We start from the raw sequence: 20861 nt of genomic DNA, 5'->3' as shown, positions 1-20861 counted from the left end.
TCACCGCCCTCTAAAGTGTGTCATAGTCTTCTGTTACCATGTGAACTGGGCACAATCATGGTCTCCAGAGACCCCCCTTAGAGTCACAGAGCTACTCTCAGAACCACACTCATGTTGATATTTCACTCACCCTCAAGGAGGATGGGTCTCCCAAGCAGGCGCAGTTCTTTGGGGTGCATGAGCATTAACGTCCTTGTCTTGTGTGTGCTCTGGGGACCAGCCATGGCTGTGAATTTGTGTTTGTTGAACTTGGTGCACGCGAAGGCAGGAGCTTCCCACTTCTTTCTCCACGCCCTTCTAGCTCTAGCCTTGACTGGAAGCTTGGCCTTGCTCCTTTTGTTCTAGAATTAATTCTGGCTCTAGATAGGTAGAATATAACGTTCTCATCGTTCTCCTCCCATCAAGTCAGCCATTGCGCTTGACCTTCTGAGTTACAAGTCTCTGAGTCCTGCCCATTCTTTACCACCTGTGGTCATGGCTGTCTGGGAACCTCATTCCTCTACTAGTTGGGGATCCTTGCCTTTAAGTTCCCACCTGTCAGTGCTCGGGGGCCTGTCCTGGGGAGCTACCTCCCAGCAAGTGTACCTTTGGTCTTGCATCCAAGCCTCCAGATGCCTTGTCCCTGAGTGCTTCCCAAATGTTGGTCTTTGACTCTCTTGTAGCCAAGTGCCTGAAGGTGCTGGAAGCCAACTGCCTGAAACCCCCCGTTTGGCCGGTTTCCTTTACATTCTGTTCAGTTAACATCCAGACCTCTGACTCAGCCTCAGATTTGGCTCTCGGTGCCTCTACTCCTCTGGTCCTTTCACCTCAAACTGCGGTCCCGCTCTTGAGTCTCCCTTGTATCGAGTAGAGCACAGGTACTCACAGGTGGTTCGATGTGACACTGGTGAGGGAGACAAGAGCCAGGTTTGAAGGGACTTGTAGCCAGACTAAGGAGTTTGAACTTTATTGTGAGCCCAAAGAAGGATTGTTGATTTTCTTTTCTATAGAAGAAGTGAGATAGCCACACTGAAGGTGAGTCGCTAGGGACCATAATAGAGGTATTTTCTGCTGCAAGGTGAGAAGAGACAACAAATTCTGAACCAGGGATCATGGCTCTGGGGATGGCAAGGAGGAGGCCAATGGGATCACCTTCCCCCATCTCCACCCAGGCCCCATCGAATCCATTTTCCACATTGTAGCCAGAGCGACTTCCATATAGAAATCTGTCATCCCTCAACCTTCCCTGCTCACCATCCCACCCGCCTTGAAAGTCTTCTCTGTCGGCAGGGTGTGGTGGCTTGCACCTGTAATCCCAGCACTTTGGGAGGCAAAGGCAGGTGGATCATGAGGTCAGGAGTTCGAGACCAGCTTGACCAACATGGTAAAAACCCTAAAAATACAAAAATTTTCAGGGTTTTTTATTTTCTACTAAAAATACAAAAACTAGCCAGGTGTGGTGGCATGTGTCTGTAGTGCCAGTTACTCAGGAGGCTGAGGCAGGAGAATCGCTTGAACCTGGGAGGCAGAGGTTACAGCGAGCCAAGATCGCCCCACTGCACTCCAGCCTGGGTGACAGAGCAAGATTCTATCTCAAAAAAAAAAAAAAGGCTTCTCTGTCCTCATAGAAAAAGGACCAAAATCTTTACAGGGTGCTGAGCAATGGGGCCTCTCCCACTTCCCCAGTGTCCTCTCCCATTGCAGTATTTCTGCAATTCATTACCCCTCAGCCACAATGGCCTTCCTGGAAGACCACTCACTTTCCAAAAGGCCGTTTCTTAGTCACGTGAAGGACACTCCTCATTCCTTCCACCCCATTTGGAGCTCATATATAGGCCATTCTGTCTGCTTAGAAATTGAACTCCCCATCTATGCCTTTGATTTACTTAATTCTTAAGGCATCCTTTAGATCTCCCCCTTTCTTGGGGAAGCCTTCCCTGTATCCCAGACTAAACATTCTCATAACCTGGGACACATTTACTTCAGGACGTTGATTCCCGAGCTAGACCGTATGCCGTGAGGGCAAGGACCTTGTCTATTTTTGCTTCACAGCAGATACCTAACACAGTGCCTGGCCCATAGTAGGTGCTTGAAATGTATTTACTGAATGCCCATCTGGGTGAATTAAACAGGATTTAGTGAACAGAGTGAGGATGGAGTAAGGGAGGAATCAGTAATGACGTACAGCTTCCACGCTTGGCAAACTCTTGGTGCCATTGAGATTAAAAATAACACAGGGAGAAGAGTAAGTCTGGGGACTTGGTGAACAGGTGGTGCTAGCGACAACTTTAAGGTAGAAATCTGGAGTATCCTGTGGATAAGTGGGTCTGGAATTTGAGAAAAGGCTGGGCTAGAGGTATAAATTAGGAAGTCACAATTCCACAGGTAGTTGGAACCCTGAAAGCAGGCAAAATAATGTGGAATGAAAAGAGGGCTGAAGCCAACCCCCAGGGAAAAATAACTAGAAATGAGGGGAGCGAAGGAACCCATGGAGCCCATGAAAGGCTCACAGAGGGAGTAATAGAGACCGGGCGTGGTGGGTCACACCTGTAATCCCAGCACTTTGGGAGGCTGAGGCAGGAGGATCACCTGAGGTGGGGAGTTCGACCCCAAACTGACCAACACGGAAAAACGTGGTCTCTATTAAAAATACAAAATTAGCCGGGCGTGGTGGCCCATGCCTGTAATCCCAACTACTCCGGAGGCTGAGGCAGGAGAATCACTTGAACCCGGGAGGCAGAGGTTGCAGTGAGCCGAGAATGCACCATTGCACTCCAGCCTGGGCAACAAGAGTGCAACTCTGTCTCAAAAAAAAAAAAAAAGAAGAAGAGTAATAGAGAGGTGAGAGCCCCCTAAGCTGGAGTCCCTTGGGTGTCACTAGATGAAGTATGGCATTCCCAAAGGCTCAATGTTTCCCAGCCTTGAATCAGGAGGCCCTTTTCTGTGTAGATAATGTTTCTTAGCAAGGCAAACAAGTGCCCCTAGAGGTATTAGAATGAGAGGCTGGCCCCTTGAGTCACATGGAATGAGTCAAAAAGCAAAGTTGAATAATTCTCCTCTGTGGACAAATTCTCATCTCTTTAAAAGTGATTCCACTGGGATTCGATTCTGAGGGGTGGACCCTCTTCATAGAAACATGGCCTACTCCTTCCTGAGAGTTAATTGCAGGAGCTGCATAGATTTCTCTAGCTCCAGATGATAGAGAAGTCTTCTATCACCTTGAATTCTATCCCTTAGCAAATGTCAGCAAAGATTGAAGCAGGCAAGCTCTCAGTTTAATATTGTTAAATACACAAGTTCAGGTGCATCTGTGTATACACACATCTGTGTATACATGGCACATTATTAAGATGAGTATAGCTGTATTTCAACTAGGATTTTCCCATTATCCCACTTTCCTAGTGATTTTTTTTTTTTTTTTTTTTTTGAGACGGGGTCTTACTCTGTCACCCAGGCTGGAGTGCAGTGGCGCCAGCTCTCCACAGCCTTGACCTCCTGAGCTCAGGTGATCCTCCCACCTCAGCCTCCCCAGTAGCTGGGGCTACAGGCATGCACCACCATGCCTGGCTAACTTTTGTAATTTTTGTAGAAATGGGGTCTCACCATGTTGCCCAGGCTGGTCTCAAACTCCTAGGCTCAAGTGATCTGCTCACCTTGGCCTTTCAAAGTGCTGGAATTACAGGCATGAGCCACCACTCCAGGCCCTTTCTAGTGATTTTACTCTTCATCACTGTCAGGTCTCCATATGCAAGCCTGGAGCCTGAAAGTCTGAAGTCCTGCTTGCCTCGGCTAATGTCTCACCCAACCCTGCCTGCCATCTTAACTGTTCTTGAGATAATGTAAGTACCTCTCACCCAACCCTGCCATTGTAACTGAACTTGTGGTCATGTATACTCCTTCTCCCTAACCCCCACCACTGTAACTGATCTTACTCTACAACACCCTGCCCCCCAAAAAACTACCCAAACCTATAAAACCAACCCCACTGCCCTTTGCTAATGCCCTTTTCGGCCTTAGCCCACCTGCACCCAGGTGAATAAACAGCCATGTTGCTCACACAAAGCCTGTTTGGAAAGTCTCTTCATTCAAAGCGTGCATTTTTTCCAACAATCATGAAGTATATTCTTATCATTTTAAGTCATTAAATAAAGGTAGTGTCTTCTTTAAAGATGAGATGGGGCCAGGAGTGGTGGCTCATGCCTGTAATCCCAGCACTTTGGGAGGCCGAGGAGGGTGGATCACTCAGTCAGGAGTTCACGACCAGCCTAGCCAAGATGGTCAAACCCCCATCTCTACTAAAAGTATACAAATTAGCTGGGCATGGTGGTGGGTACCTGTAATCCCAGCTACTTGGGAGGCTGAGGCAAGAGAATCGCTTGAAGTTGGGCAGCAGAGGTTGCGGTGAGCGGAGATCATGCCACTGCACTCCAGCCTCGGTGACAGAGACTCTGTCTCAAAAACAAACAAATAAAAGAAGTTGAGATGGGAATGTGATCTAGTGATGTGAGAAGGACTCTAATTTGGATTCTAATATGGAACTAGGGCGCTTCCTTATGCAGGACTATGTCCATGGAAGCTCCCATTCACCTTGGCTGGTGTCCAGATAGAACCTCCTCTGGATGGAAGGCAGGTCTTGGCACTCTCCCAAGTTGGGCAACACTTGCTTGATCCCCAGTATTGGTGAAATCATGAGCCAAAGAAGTTTCCTCTGCCTCTTCCAGCGGGTAGTACAGCTACAGCTCAAGTCTATTCACTAGACCAATGTTACAAAGACACTTTTCTAGCAGTTGTTAGATCAATACACAGTGTTTAAACATCAAATATGAAAGTATACACACAGTGTAATCTCAACTCTGTAAAAAAGAATCCATAGGCTAGGTGTGGTGGCTCACACCTGTAATTTCAGCACTTTGGGAGGCCAAGACGGAGAGAATTGCTTGAGACCAGGAGTTCGAGACCAGCCTGGGCAACATAGTGAGACCCTATCTTCTACAAAAATTTAAAAATTAGCCAGGTAGGCCGGGTGCAGTGGCTCACACTGTAATCCCAGCACTTTGGGAGGCTGAGGTGGATCACCTGAGGTCAGGAGTTTGTGACCAGTCTGGCCAACACAGTGAAACCCCATCTCTACTAAAAATACAAAAAAAATTAGCCAGACGTGGTGGCATGCAGCTATAATCCCAGCTACGCGGGAGGCTGAGGCTGAAGAATCTCTTGAACCTGAGAGGCAGAGGTTGCAGTGAGCCAAGAATGCACCATTGTACTCCAGCCTGGGCAGCTGAGTGAGACTGTCAAAAAAAAAAAGCCAGTTATGGTGGCACATGCCTGTGGTCCCAGCTACTTAGTAGACTGAGGAAGGAGGATGGCGTGAGCTCAGAGGCTCTAGGCTACAGTGTTATGATTACACTTCTGCACTCCAGCCTGGGAAATGGAGTGAGACCCCCATTTCAAAAAAGAAAGGAGGGAAACACCCTGAAAAATTAGCTGTGGTAAACTCTGGCTAATAGAATCATAGATGGCTTCTTAAATTATTTTTTCTAGACTTTTCTGTGATTTCCAAATTTCTTCAATGAGGATATTACCAGTTTTATAGTGAATCACTTTCTGATATTGTACTCTCCAGCAATCAGCTGTGTACTGAGTTGCTAAGCCCACCTTTGGCTCCTGTCATCCCCCTAAGCAGGCTGTTAAGGAGGTCACCCTGGAACGGACATCTGGAATTTGGTCTGTCCATCATCCATGGCACCTCCTCTTGGGAAAATTAACTTTCTCCACTCCCCACTCCTGCCCTCCACTATTAAATAAGTGCTGCCAATAAAGTTGCCTAGCCAAAGAGCAGGCGTGAAACCAAAGCTGGCCAATCCGACTCTCTTCTGGGAATTTGATCTTTAGCAGAGAAACATAAAGCCTGAAGATGGCTGGAGCTGATTCATTCTGACAGTGCGCCCTAAGAGACTACACGTTAGTTACTACCCTGTTCCACCGTTCTTAAGTTGATCCCTGGCTTTTCTTTGGGCCTGAGAGCTCCATCATATCTTTCCAATAAGCTCCTAGTCAGTTACCCAGTCAGTTTCTGTTTCTTGTATTTAAAGAACTCAACTGAGATGACAGCTTGACCCCTGGATCCATCCACAGAAGGCCATTCCAGGCTAACTTTGCAAGTCAGCTGTGGCTCCAGTGGACATTGTTCCACGCAAGTCCAGCTCCTCCCTCTTAACCCAGATCCAGCAGCAGCAGTGCAGCGGCCACTCCTGAAGACCCTGTGAGTATGGGTCAATGACAGTGACCCACACTAGGGAAAATGGCTGGAAATCCCCAGGAAGACTCTTACATGGACACTGTCCCTGGAGCCAGAGAGGCTTTGCTGGTGCCAGAATCTCAGAACTTTAGCTTTGGAAAACCCAAGTAATGCAGATAGCTTGCTACTCAGGTAGAAAATCTCTGCTAGAGCATCTTGGGCAGATAAATGTAGAAGAAATGAGGTCGTATATATGGGTTGAGATGCCCTCTTACTGGTGTGGATAACCAATACGCCTATGACCAACCATACTGTAGTTAATTTTTTCTCCCCGGCCCACAAGGTCTTTAGCAAGTATCTTCCTGCTAAATACAGCAAGGGAAAAGTAGGAGGAGGGTGTTGGTGTATTCTTTTGCAGCTGCACCCAACAGAAGTGAACCTGAGGGTCCAAGTTGCTGTAGAGGAAGGTTGCTTTTGCTGGCAGGGCCTGAAAGCTGGAGAGCAGTTTACAGTGTGCTTTCCTTTTGCTTTCAGCAGATCATTCAGATACTGAGAAAGAGTCATGTGAGTTTTACATACCAAATAAATACATGAATAAGTTCCTCAGCTCTGTCTTAAAATTTGAGGAGTAGACCAGGTGCAGTGGCTCACGCCTATAATCCTGGCACTTTGGGAGGCCGAGGCAGGAGGATCACCTGAGGTCAGAAGTTGAAGACCAGCCTGGTCAACATGGTGAAACCCTGTCTCTAATAAATGCAGCTAGATCTGGGTTAAAAGGGAGGAGCTGGACTTGCATGGGACAATGTCCACTGGAGCCACAGCTGACTTGCAAGGTCAGCTTGGAATGGCCTTCTTTGAGTAAGTAGATCCAGGGGATAAGCTGTCATCTCAGTTGAATTCTTTAAATACGAAAATAAGCCAGGAGTGGTGGCACTTGCCTGTAATCCCAGCTACTTGGGAGGCTGAGGCAGGGGAATCTCTTGAACCCAGGAGGCGGAGGTCACAGTGAGCCGAGATCACACCATTGTACTCCAGCCTGCGTGACAAGAGTGAAACTCTGTCTCAAAAAAATAATTTTTTTTGAGGAGTAGATGGGAGTGTTAGGTTGACCAACCACTCTGATTTGCCCAAAACTGAACCAATATCTGGAATGCAACTTGCATTCCCTGCTTACAACCTCTAAGGGTGGTAAGGAGTGATTTTTTTTAATTTTTTAAATTAAAAAAATTTTTTTTTTCTTTTAGAGACAGGATCTCACTGTGCTGCCCAGGGTAGCCTCAAACTCCTGGCCTTAAGTGATACTCCCACCTCGACCTCCCAAAGTGCTGGGATTACAGATGTGAGCCACTGTCCGGCCAGAAGTCTTATTAGAAGTACTGAATTCTTTGTGACAGCTTTAGTTTCTTCTCTTTCTAACCCTCTCACCTGCACTTGCGTGTTTCTTCCTCCTTCCTTTCAGTTTCATGAATTATCCAAGAAAAATCATTAGCGGCTGTCTAGATTGTTCTTGATGAGAACAGAGACCCAGAAGATTTTCTTCAACTTCACATTGGAGTCATTCAAACATAAGAGCACACATTTTCATGTCCACCTAGGAACAGAAGGGGTTGCTTCTGTCACAGCTGGTGGCCTGATTAGCTTGAGGGAGTTGAAAAAAATATTAAATTCCTACCACTACCACTACCACAGCTGCCTATCTCTTGAAAGATGTTTACTCGACTGATAATGATATTTCACATTTAATGAGTGCTTGAGTCGGTGTCAGGCTAGTCCTCACAATGACCTCATGAAGTAGGACGATCATTATACCCATTTTATAGATGAGGACACTGAGGCAGAGCATCCACACAGGAAGTGGCTCCACCTGGGCAGTCAGCGCTTCGTCTTGGAAGAGCAGTGACCCTTGAGAAGAAAATGTCTCTTGGCTTTGACCTTAAAGATGAAAAAGAAATTGAACTCAAACATGAGGATTTCAGATTCCCTGCTTCGACCATGATCTGCACACATAGAGCTGGACTTGCTGCACGTTTTGTTGAGATGGAGTAAAGTGCCTTTCTGTTCCATCACACCCCTGTGTCCCGCCTGCAGCCACCTTGTGATGGGTGGGGCTGCTTCTTACATGCCCCTGCAAGTGATCAACACCTTCTCTTGGCAGAAGTTTTCCTCTCTCCCAAAGGAACGTTTCTCGCCAAGAGTGCTTTCCCTCACATGGCGGGGATGCTTATTTTGTAGAAGAGTATCAACCGTCTTTGTCAATGCATACCAAAATTTCAGAACAAAACATCTTCACAGAGGAGAGCCATTCTGCCAGGGCTTCTCTGCATGGGGAATGGATTTTCTACCCACATTTTTTACCTCCAGCTGGGGTTGCTTTTAAGCAGAGAACATGGAGTCCAAAACCCTTTTTACCTGCTGTTCTGTCTGACTCAGCTTCCTAAGTAAAGCTCCCAGGAGATGAGGTACATTCTGATCAATGTACCTTCTCCTCCTTTTCAACTCCCCTCAGGGAAAGAACAAGGTGGGGGCTCCTGGTGCTAAAAGCTGGAGAGAGGACAAGACCCAGGGTCCCTGTGAGTGGTGGGACTGGATGGCCCTAGGAGGAGGAGGGGCAGAAAAGAAGACAGGCCGCAGCAGCGTGAATCCCATCTTCTCCATCTCATTTACAGTCTCAAACTTCTTGGTGTCAAGACCCCTTGACGGACGTCCTTAATAATAATCGAGGATTCCAAAGAGCTTTTTGTGATGTGGGTTTTATCTATCAATATGGACCATATTAGGAATTAAAACTGAGAAATATACAAAATACGTGTTCATTTAAATATTAATGACAGCAAACCCATTACATCTTAGCACAAATAACATTTTTTATGGGAGTCATGTTTTTTAAAAAATTGAGAACAGGGGCATCGTTTTACATTTTTACAAAGTTTTCTAGTGTCTGGTTTCACAGAGGGCAGCTCAAATATCTTCTGCCTTCAAACTGTTGCAATATGTTTTTTTGGTTTAAATACAGAAGAAAATCCAGCCTTACACAGATGTGCAATTGATGAAGGAAGGACCTCTCAGACCCCTGAAAGGGTTTTGGGGATCGCATGTTGAGACTCGCTGCTTTACTTCAGAGTCCTAGCTGCACAGTGCCTCAAAGCCACAATGACTTTGCTTTTCCTAAAGCAATTCAGTCTCACATTGCACAACTTTATTACAGAGTTTTGGGAAATCTGTCTACCCAGTAATTCCCTTCTTTAAACTGAACCCCTACCCACAGGGAAGGTTGGGAGGAACTCTTGACAGGAATCCTCCTAAAACACGACCTACCCCCACCCTGGGGGCAAGTTTCTGCACCAAGAGAGAACCCAACAACGGTTGGGCCAACCAAGTCCTCTCTTCTGGGAACCTGGCTTTGGGGGACGTGGGCTGTGGGGGATTGAACGAAGAAAGCAAGGCTGCAGTTGAGAACCAGCCTCTGTAACTGCAGAGCCCTGGGTTCTTCACAGCCTCTAGGGCCTGCTCTCCAATGAGGGTGCTCCTGGCTGTTGTTTTTGTTTGTTTATTTTGAGATGGAGTTTCGCTCTTGTCACCCAGGCTGGAATGCAATGGTGCAATCTCAGCCCACTGCAACCTCCACCTCCCGGGTTCAAGCAATTCTCCTGCCTCAGCCTCCTGAGTAGCTGGGACTACAGGCACCTGCCACCATACCCAGCTAATTTTTTTGTATTTTTAGTACAGATGGGGTTTCAACATGCTGGCCAGGTTGATCTTGAACTCCTGACCTCGGGTGATCTGCCCGCCTCATCCTCCCAAAGTGCTGGAATTGCAGGTGTAAGCCACCATGCCCGGCCTGAATCTTAAATTTAGAAATTCTACTGTCTGATTGCAATCTGCTACTGTCTAGTTTCCTCATTCCCTTAATAACACACTAATTTTTTTTCTTTAACCTTAGGAAGGACTTTCATCTCTTAACATTTCTCCTTCACCTTCTCTCAGTCTGGGAGCTCTTCCTCACCACCTTCCACCAGGCTGGGTTCCATGGTTCATTCAGATTGGAGGTGGGTGTGGTGGGTACTGACGGCAGAGGTGAGACACACCTCGCTCTTTCCGCCTCAGTGCCTTCACAAAGCTGTTTCTCTGCCATCCCCCACACCCTGACCCCTCTCCACTCAGCTAACCCCACTCACCGTTCAGATCTCAACTTGAATACCACTTCCCTGGGGTCAGCCTCTTCTGTTCACCTGCAAGGTGCCTCTAAGTGCCTGGGCCTTTGTCTCATAGCAGGTGTCGTGGTTGTAATGGTTTACTTACATGTCTGATTCACCCCTAGCCAGTTTCTAGACGTGCTCCGCATATCCACATCTGCAGTACCCAGCATAGTGACCATGGCTCAATGGGGATGGATGAATGGATTGATGGGGAACAGCTCAGAGCCTGTGCTGATGGGGAGAAGCAAAGGGTGGTGAGGCAGAGCTAGGGCAGGCAGGGGCATCTGTCAGGATCGGAAAGGAAGGTTTGTGTTCCTGAGAGCTCTGCTGGGCACCGTCCTACCTCCTGCCCCGTCGGTTCCCTCTTGGCTTGAGTTGTCAAAACTCTGCACAGAATGGGACCAGCTTCCTTCCTGCCTCTCAAGACTCTGAGCTGGGACACACCCTTTTGGAGGTTTCCAAGGATTCTCCTACTGCTAGCACCTTCAAGGAGACAGTGCAAGGGGCCTAACAACTCCTGTGCTGGACCTATGTGGGTGCTTGCAGTCAGTCCTACTTCTCTATTCATGCTGACGTGTGAGCGGTTAGATGGGCAGCATAAGAATGAGTGATTTGAATAGATGTATGATAATGTCACTGACACACTGAACCACTACACTCAGGTTACATAAACCACCCTCCCCTGCCATCCCCGACACACAGAGTGCTCCTGGATTATCGCCCTTGAGACTGTTTTTATTGTAAGTAACAGAAAACTCCATGAAAAATGGACTAGACAATAAAAGGAATGTATTAACTTACGTAACTAACATACAAAATCCACTTGTCTGTATATCTGGGAGGCAGGCATTGTTTGATCAAGACTCTAGCTCATTTCTCTGCCCTCCTCTGTTGGATTTCCTCCTGCTCATAGACAGCTGATAGCAACAACCAAGGCTACACGCTTCCTGGGTTACGGCTGATGAGAGACTCTCCACTCCACAACTGTCAGAGTCCTGAGCTTCATTCTGAATCCAACCCTGCTGCATGCTCACTCTTTACTGCTGTAAAAGGTCATTGCTATTATTATAGTGCTCAGCAGGTCCTTTACTAATTTATTTACCCCTACTTGAATGGAAAATTTCACAGTCTCTGTTTCCTTATGGTTCTGTCTTTGGAAACAAGTCTGATAGCCACTGCCTTTCTCCCTGCCAGAGTCAGAATCTGGCATCAGGGGTTTCCAGGGCCCCCTGGGAGAAGTTTACTGTTGCCTAACAGCTACGTGGCTAACAGTACCACTGCCAGCAAGAACACTCCTCTACTTCACAGAAATTGCCCCCTTCCTGCTCCACCATCCTAGAGGGCTTGAAATGCCTTGAAATTCTCCCCCTTTGGAGTTGAAATACCACTTCCCTGAAAATAAAATGTATCTTCCTCAAGTGCCTGTCACATAGTGTTATGGACTAAGTTATGACCCCTCAAAATGTATGTGTTGAAGTCCTAACCCCCAATGTAACTGTATTTGGAAATGAGACCTTTAAAGAGGTATTACGGTTAAATGAGGTCATAAGGGTAGGGCCCTAATCCAGCATGACTGCTGTCATTATAAGAAGAGGAAGAGGCCAGGCGTGGTGGCTCACGTCTATAATCCCAGCATTTTGGGAGGTCAAGACAGGAGGATCACTTAAGGTCAGCAGTTCAAGACCAGCCTGGCCAACATAGTGAAACCCCATCTCTACTAAAAATACAAATAATAGCCAGGAATGATGGTGCGCACCTGTAGTCCCAGCTACTCAGGAGGCTAAGGCAGGAGAATAACTTGAACCAGGAAGTCAGAGGTTGCAGTGAGCTGAGATGGTTCCACTGCACTCCAACCTGGGCAATAGAACAAGACTCCGTCTCAAGGAAAAATAAAGAAGAGGAGGAGATGCCAGGAATGTATGTGCAGAGAGAAAGGCCACACCAGGACACATCAAGAAGACAACTGCAGCTGGGTGCAGTGGCTCATGCCTGCAATCCTAGCACTTTGGGAGGCTGAAGTGGATGGATCACCTGAGGTCAGGAGTTCAAGACCAGCCTGGCCAACATGGTGAAACCCCATCTCTACTAAAAATACAAAAATTAACCAGTGGCAGGTGCCTGTAATTTCAGCTACTTGGGAGGCTGAGGCAGGAGAATCGCTTGAGCCCAGGAGGTGGAGGTTGCAGTGAGCTGAGATTGCGCCATTGCACTCCAGCGTGGATGACAGAGTGGGACTCCAACTCAAAAAAAAAAAAAATTAGCCAGGCATGGTGGCAGGTGCCTGTAATCCCAGCTACTCCAGAGGCTAAGGCATGAGAATTGCTTGAACCCAGGAGGCGGAGGTTGCAGTGAGCCAAGATTGCACCACTACACTCCAGCCTGGGTGACAGAGCGAGACTCTGCCTCAAAAAAAAAAAAAAAGAGACAACTGCCTGTAAGCCAAAGAGAGGCCTCACCTCAGGAGACACCAAACTGCCTGACACCTTGATCTTGGACTTTCAGCCTCCAGAACTGTGAGAAATAAATGGCTGTTGGTTCAGCCACCCAGGCTGTGGCTTTTTGTTATGGCAGCCCAAGCTGACTAATACACATGGTTAAAATCCAGTCTCTCAGTAGGATAAGCTGCCAGCTGCTGTGTGATGATAGATCTTTAACAACCAGCTCTCCAAGGACAAAAGACCTGGTTTATAGGATTTGCCAATTACCATGGTGTAAATACTTTCACTATGGCCAGTTTCAAGTTATTGGTGTGATATTTCTGAATATCAGGTTGAAAAGAGATGTGAACCATTGGCTTTTGTGAGCCAACGAAAGCTGGCTGCAGCATGCCACTGCTTGACAGCCAATGCCAGGAGCAAATATTTTTAGTAGCACATTGTATGGCAGGCTCTCATTTGCTTGCTTTTTAAAAATAAAATGGTGTTTTCCTAGTATGCCATCATCCCCACCCCCAAAAGCACTCACACGCCCTGGATGGGGGTTCTCAAGACAGGAAGGGACTTGAAAATACGGCAGTCCATGTTTTCTGCTGTCTTTCCACTCCTTGCTTCTCACACCTAATGTGCTCAGCACGTTAATGGGACATGGGAACTGAGTTGTACAAAGCAGCTGGCTTTTATTTCAGAACCAAGCGGCTCTCCATGAGGGCCAAGAAGGGGAAAGATATTTTCCTCAAACCCGGACTCTGCATTTTCGTGTGTGTTGTTCCCTCATCACCTCTTGCAATGTTTCTTCCCTTACACAAATGAGGAATTTCCCAGAAACCTCTTCTTTCCTTCCCATTATTTACCTAACACATTTTAACTTACTTGGGGAAATGTGTGCTAATTTTATTTCCATGATGGGTTTTACATCTCTCCCAAGAGCAGTTTTTAAAAGTGCTTGAAATTCGTAACCATGTTCCTTAGACACAAATTTGAATGATTAATTGGAGATTTTTCCATTCCACAAGTCAGGCTGTGCAGAGCCTGATCTCTGCCTCCGGCTGCTGCTAACTGTGAAGAATCGGCTTGTCCGTGTACCCGGCGGCCAGCAGCATCTCCATTTCCTTTACTGTGAACTCTTCCTCTTTATGAGTGATTCCTAGCTGAATTCGAAAGGACCCCTTTCCCCACCTGAAATTCTTAGCTCCTGCTTCCTTTGCTCCTCCCCGCTTCCTTAGGAAACTGGGCTCTTCCTTAGGCAGGCTCCTGGCTTTGGATTTGGGAGCAGGCTTGGCCATTAAGCATCGGCTCCTGGCGCAACAAAAGCTGATCTTTGCAAACCTGCGAGAAGCCGGCTCCCAACCTCACAATCAGTGAGCCCTCCAGCCCAGCCGCTCCCGCCTCGGGGATTCCAGTATGGCCGCATTTTGGTGATGTTGCTGCAGGTACTGCGGGATAATTGCAGGAAGCTCTTCTTTGAAGACGGGGAACTATGCAGAGGTGTGCCAACAGAAAGCCGATTGCGCAGGTCTCTTCCCAACTCCACGTTCAGTGACGTGATGCTGGTGGCAAGGAGATCAGCAAACATTACAAATCAGGGCGTCCCCCGCCACCTCACCACACCCTGGAGCAGCCACTTACTACACGGCACTGGAAATACCCCTTTTAAAAAATCCCTCACAAGAGACAGCAGCCTGTGCAATCGGAATCTTCTCCATCCCACCCTCCCCATCATTTTCTGGAAGCTTCCAGTGCTAAATGGGAGCCAAGCAATTGAGAATTGCACAGCCTCTTATGAAGGGACGTCCTTCTTTTTAGTCCTCATTGACTGCCTTCCCCTTGCTAGGCCCTCTGGTGTCCTCCAGGAGCTCAGGTTCACTCAAAGTTCCTGCCATCCGAGCTTTTGCTTCTTTTCTTTACATCGACTTCTGTGTAGGTTTATTTCTAATAACTGTCCAACAGGCAGTCCTGACTGTTCACAGTGGTTCCCAAATCCCAGGGGGGATCGCTACAAATACAGATTTCAGGGTCCAGCCTCCAAGCCAATCAGTGGCACAGGAATCTGTGTTTTTAGTCTGCTCCCTAGGTGGCTCTGGTATAGCCAGCCCAGCTCCAGGCCCCGGGTTGGGATGGCAATCGGAAACCACAGCAAAACCATCTGCAAATGAGTATGCTGTGCTCTTCCTCAGCAGCTCCTGAGAGCTAGGACCCAGCCCGATTGAGGCTGCAGGACTCACCCGGTCTGTTCTCCTTTTCAGGGCTGATAGGCAACCTCTGAGGGCTTCCGCTCTGTCATCCTTCAGCCCACATGACATGGGGAGTGTCAGTGACTTTCCTGATTACCCAGGGATGCAAAGGCTGGCTCGGAGGTACAAGAGGGGGTGAACTGATTACCTGCCTAGTGAAAAGCTTAATTGCACATCGTTTTCTAATTTGTCATTTCCAAATGAAGCACAGGCTGCTAGGTGAGCTCAGCTACACTCATTCCAAGGTCAGACTCCTGCCTTCATTCCCTGAGTGACTCACAGTTACACCCCACCCCCATGCTGATGATGAGGGGGTGGCCCCCATCTCAGTGGCTCCCAAACTCCAGGTTGCAAATTAATCATCTGGGAGCTTGTTAAAATTCAAATTCCTGGGTCCCTGCTTGGGTTTCTGTTTCAGTAGGTCCAGGGTGGGATCCAGGAACCCCCTCGTTTAATGAGCTCCCAGGTGAGTTCATTTATGCAGCTCGTTCTGCTTCAGCCAAAATGTCTTTCCTGAAGTCTGGTCTCCTTAAGGGTATTAGCTTCCCTGAAGGAATTCCTCTGGAGTAACAATGAATCAGCTTTTTCCTTAGCTCCTTTTACAAATAAATCCTGAGTTTCAGAAGTCCAGCCATGCAATTCAGCAGAGGAACGTGACTCATGGCGGGGGCCATCTGGCCAGCCACACTTCCACTGGGAACACTGGGATATGGTGAGTGACGGGGGAACTCCCAAGCCAGTGGGCTGTTCCCTCGAAGGGAAGGAGGGCACAGATGAGGGCAGAAAAGGCCTCTGTACACAGAACTGGATGGAATGTTCCCCTACCAGGGTTAATTTGTGCAGTTTCTTTTTGTAAGGGTAATCGCCAAATTAAATGTTTTAATTACTGAAATTACTTATGCATTTCTTTTGAGAAAAGAGCATATCGGAACACAGTATCCACTCCCCAGAGGGGCAAATGCTTTGCTTCCCGGGAAGTGGGTGTCTGGAGGAGTCCATTTTAATTGCATTATAAAACCGGCTTGAGAAATCAGGGTCTGGGACTGACACGTATTCCCAGCCAGCTGTGACTTAATGAGCACAATTCAAAGCTTGGAACCTGATAGGCACATCCATATTAATATGTCTGTGGGAAAAAAACAACATCAGAGAAAGTGACAAACTGCTATCCTAGTATTTGAAATGCATTTTAAATGATTGTTAAATGGCTAACAGGGCGAGCATCACTTCAAGGCAGCCCAGCTGTCTGGCCTCTCCTCCTGTCAATAACACCCCGGTAGGAAGAAGCTGTTTCGCACAGATCAGCAAGTCCTGAGTCCCAGGGGCCAGGTCAGCAGGTTTGGTATCAGAGGTGCAGCTGTGTTCTGAACCGGATCCACCTCCCAAACCCTGGAACCTGGAAGGGCCTCTCCCCTCCTTTTATCTTGAATTGTTTGTTGCATAACCATCAGAGTCATTATGATCATAATAGTCTTTGTGATTCTGATTTTCCCAGGCAGAAGTAAATGAAAGTAAGAAAAATGTCTTGTTCGAACATTTTGAGATGCTAAAAATAAAAGGTGCTGGGTAAGCCTGTGGTGTTAATAAGTACAAGGCGAGAGGGTGGGTGTGGGTGGCAAAGACAAAGGAAATGCAGCCAGAGACAAACCAAGGGCTGTGTGTTTTGACATTCAAGGAGAACAAGCCACCTGCTACCGCTGGGAAGGCCCCTGGGCGGTGGAGCTGGTGCCATAGTATGTGTGGGTGGGGGTAAGGCTCCTTTCGGTTCTGGAGAGCAGGGCATGCAGACCCTCGAGGTGAAGGTCTTTGCATCCCCCTAAACTTGTACTCTGCAAGTGTTTGTTGCCGTTGTGTGCTGGGCGGTAGTCCTAACTCAGAGCCTGGACTCTGAAATCCCACAGATCCTGCCTCCTCCACTTCGTTTAGAAGAGTTTCAATTGGGCCATGGGCCTTGATTTTTTCATCTGGAAATGGAATTAAAATACCAATTTCATTGGGCATTTTCTGGGAATTAAATGAGAATATTTAAGTACATACTTTGTCTCAGGGTCTGGCACAGAGTAAGCCCTCAGTGGTTCTTGCTCCATCTCTGACACACAGCTCAGTAGCATGGAGTTTCCAGGTTATTCCCCAAATAAAACCATCTTTTCATGCATGTTGTGCACTCATCCTCTGAGACTAATTGAGCAAGTAAATCAAAGAGGGGGATCATTTTGCTTTGAGCTGCACAAACGCTCTTATTCATTTTCTCTTAAAGTGGTGTAGGTGGTGGGGGGATGGAGGCAGCAAACCACCATGGCACGTGTGTACCTTTGCAACAATCCTACAAGATCTGCACATGTACCCCAGAACTTAAAAAAAACCTGGTATTGTTCAGACTATGTTCCCTGCAATCTGAGAGTTCCTTGGAGAATTCTGTAAACATTTGCTTTCAATTTACATTTCTTTTGTATATTTTGCCAGCTCTAAATGGCAAACCTTTATCAAATTTGGTTGTAATATTTTGTAATTTGGTCTTCGGTTCTCTGGAGTGGCCATAAGCCAAGCTAACCACTCTGTAAGAGAGTGCTAGTGTAGGAGATGGGAGTGGGAGTTGCGGGGGTGACGGTGAAGTTAGGTTCAGGTGTGTGCATCAGGCAGGCCACAATGGGGAAATGAAATCAAAATTTATGATGCATATTACTTATAGGTCCCAGAAAGGTTGAGGTGCCAACAGGAGGCCAACAGGAAGTCTGTAGGTGGTGGGGCACGCAGCCATCAGGTGGAGGGAGGGCTTTGAGACTCAGTCTTTTTTGAGTGGCTTTTGAGACCAAAAAACACACAGCTCTGTCACCCAGCCTGAAGTGCAGTGTCGCGATCACGGCTCGCTGCAGCCTCAACCTCTCAGGCTCAAGTGATCCTCCTGCCTCTTCCTCCAGAGTATCTGGGAACTACACGTGCATGCCACCACACCCCAACTGATTTTTAAATTACTTGTAGAGATGGAGGGTCTCACTATGCAGCCCAGGCTGGTCTCAAACTCCTGGCCTCAGGGGATACTCCTGCCTCCCAATGTGCTGGGATTACAGGCAGGAGCCCCTGTGCCTGGCTGAACTGTCTTTATTAAGGTTCATGGGCCTTATCCCTTAGGCTTTTCTATAAGGATTGCGGATTGGCTTGTTTAAAGAAAAAATAAGAAATGGGAGGAACCTATTTACATGACTCTGACATTGACCATTAGATTTATTAGGGCCAGCAGCTCTGGGCTGTGTTGAGTTTTGTGTCAATGGGATAGAACAATGGGGCTATAGCACAATCACACCTGAAGGGGAGGATGTAACTAGGCCAAAGGTCATGGGTATGACTCAGTTTCAGATAATTTTGTCAGGCCTAAAACTAGACACCTCGGCAGGAACTACATTAGGCAAATCTGTGATGTTATTTACAAGAATAGCTCATTTAATCTTCATAATTATCCTATAAAGTGGGTGCTATTTTTATCCTCCTTTTACAGATGAGGAAACTAAGGCACAGAGAATTAAGCAGGTTTTCTAAGGCCATGAAGCTAGAAAATGGCAGAGCTGAGGTTTGAACCCAAGGAATCTTGTCTCCAGAGGCTTTCTTGGTCACTATTTTACATGTTTTCTCTAAAAACTGTAACAAACACTTGCAAACCCAAACATGCACATTCAGATGTTCCATATCAGATTGTGACTTGGTGGAGACTATCACAGCACAAACTAGAGGAAAAAAACCCTTATTCACCCGTTCATTCAATGAACAAGTGCTTATTGAGTATGTATTCTATGCTTCCATGACCTTCCTGTAACTACGCGGGTAAGAAACATCATAGCTCTACCTTCGTTTCTTTTTTGTTTTGTTGGAGATGGAGTTTCACTCTTGTTGTCCAGGCTGGAGTACAGTGGCACAATCTTGGCTTACTGCAACCTCCGCCTCCTGGGTTCAAGCAATTCTCCTGCCTCAGCCTCCCAAGTAGGTGGGATTATAGGCATGCGATAGCACGCTGGGCTAATTTTGTATTTTCAGTAGAGACAGGGTTTCACCATGTTGATCAGGTTGATCTCGAACTCCTGACCTCAAGTAATCCACCCGCCTCAGCCTCCCGAAGTACTGGGATTACAAACATAAGCCACCGTGCCCAACATCTACCCTTATTTCTTAAAAATATTCAGATCTTGGCTGGGCTCAGTGGCTCACGCTGTAATCCCAGCACTTTGGGAGGCTGAGCCGGGTGGAGCATCTAAGGTCAGGAGTTAGAGACCAGCCAGGCCAACATAGTGAAACCCCGTCTCTACTAAAAATACAAAAAATAGCCAGGTGTGGTGGCACACGCCTGTAATCCCAGCTACTAGGGGATGCTGAGGCAGGAGAATTGCTTGAACTTTGGAGGCAGAGGTTGCAGTAATCCAAGGTCGCGCCACTGCACTCCAGCCTGGGCAAGCAAGGAGACAGAGCGAGACTCCATCTCAAAAAAAGAAATTTAGATCTGGTTCTCACTTTGGCAGCACACATCCTAAAGTTGAAATGATACACAGATTAGCATGGCCGTGGCCCAAGGATGACATGAAAATTCATGAAATGTTCCATATAAAAAAGAAGTGGGAAAAAAATTCAGGTCTGTACTTATCCATTCACTTAAAATCAAACCCAGCATAATAGTGAGCTGTGCAGTAACTGGCAAGTGAGGGCACCGGGTGGTAAATAGAACATATTCATCATTTGAATGTTGATTATGATTTGGATGCTACTCAATGGACTTGTATTCATGACAAGACATGTTGGCAGTAGATTCCATTTTTAAACAAAAATCTATTGCTTTTTCAAACATTTAGATTAGTTTAATTGAAGGATATCCTGAGAGTACCAGCAAGTTAAAGGCTGTGACCATTTGCAGTCACGCATAGGTGGGAATCAGAATTGTACTGATTCCATGCAACAGAACCATCAGACAGGAGGAAACACTTGATTCTGAGGCCTAACTAAACCTAATTTAAGTTTTTTATTTTTAGGCCAGGCTCAGTGGCTCATGCCTCAATTCCCAGCACTTTGGAGGCTGAGGCAGGAGGATTGCTTGAGTTCAGGAGTTTGAGACCAGCCTGAGACTTTGTCTCTACAAAAATTTTAAAAATTAACCAAGCATGCTGGTGCGTGCTTGTAGTCCCAGCTACTCAGGAGGCTGAGGAGGAAGGATTGCTTGAGCCTGGGAGGTAGAGGTTACAGTGAGCTGTGATTGTGCCACTGCATTCCAGCCTGGAAGACAGAGTGAGACCTTGTCTCAAAAAATGGTAACAATAATAATAATTATTTTCATTGGGAGAGGGTAACATTTTGATTGTGGTTCAAAATTGCTGTTCCCTATTATCAAAATCTATTGTAAATGTTCATCTGTTAATACTAATGCGTAATGAAATTTTATGTATTTCAACTGTGAAAATGTCTTTTTAGACAGATCAGTACTACCAAATACTGATAGCAATTTATGAGCATATAATTTTAATTAAGCATATTTATTGCTTAGAAGGCATTTACAGAATCTCCTCTGATTGTTCTTCTGTATCCTTTGTAACAAACTGATAAGCTTAAGTGTTTTCCTGAGTTCTATGAGCCATTCTAACAAATGATCGAACCCAAGGAGGGGCTTATGGAAACCTCTGATTTATATGTAGTTGGGGAGAAGTGTAGGAGGCCTGTCCTTGCGCCTGAGACCTGAAGTGGGGGCCCATCTTGCAGGACTGAACCCTGAACTCGTGGGTTCTGATGCTAACTCCAGGTAGATGGT

At 46.8% G+C, this 20861-nt stretch overlaps 1 non-coding gene across 1 annotated transcript; it reads left to right on the top strand.

Moving 5' to 3' along the window:
* The first annotated feature begins 19571 nt into the window (after nucleotides 1-19571).
* Nucleotides 19572-19675, top strand: LOC119471328. Its single transcript, XR_005200359.1, has one exon. It is a non-coding gene; the product is annotated as a U6 spliceosomal RNA (small nuclear RNA).
* Nucleotides 19676-20861: the final 1186 nt, after the last annotated feature.

This window comes from Cebus imitator, unplaced genomic scaffold (assembly GCF_001604975.1).
Source record: "Cebus imitator isolate Cc_AM_T3 unplaced genomic scaffold, Cebus_imitator-1.0 Scaffold56, whole genome shotgun sequence".
NCBI classification, from domain to species: Eukaryota; Metazoa; Chordata; class Mammalia; order Primates; family Cebidae; genus Cebus; species Cebus imitator.
This window is presented reverse-complemented; position numbering and strand designations above follow the sequence as displayed.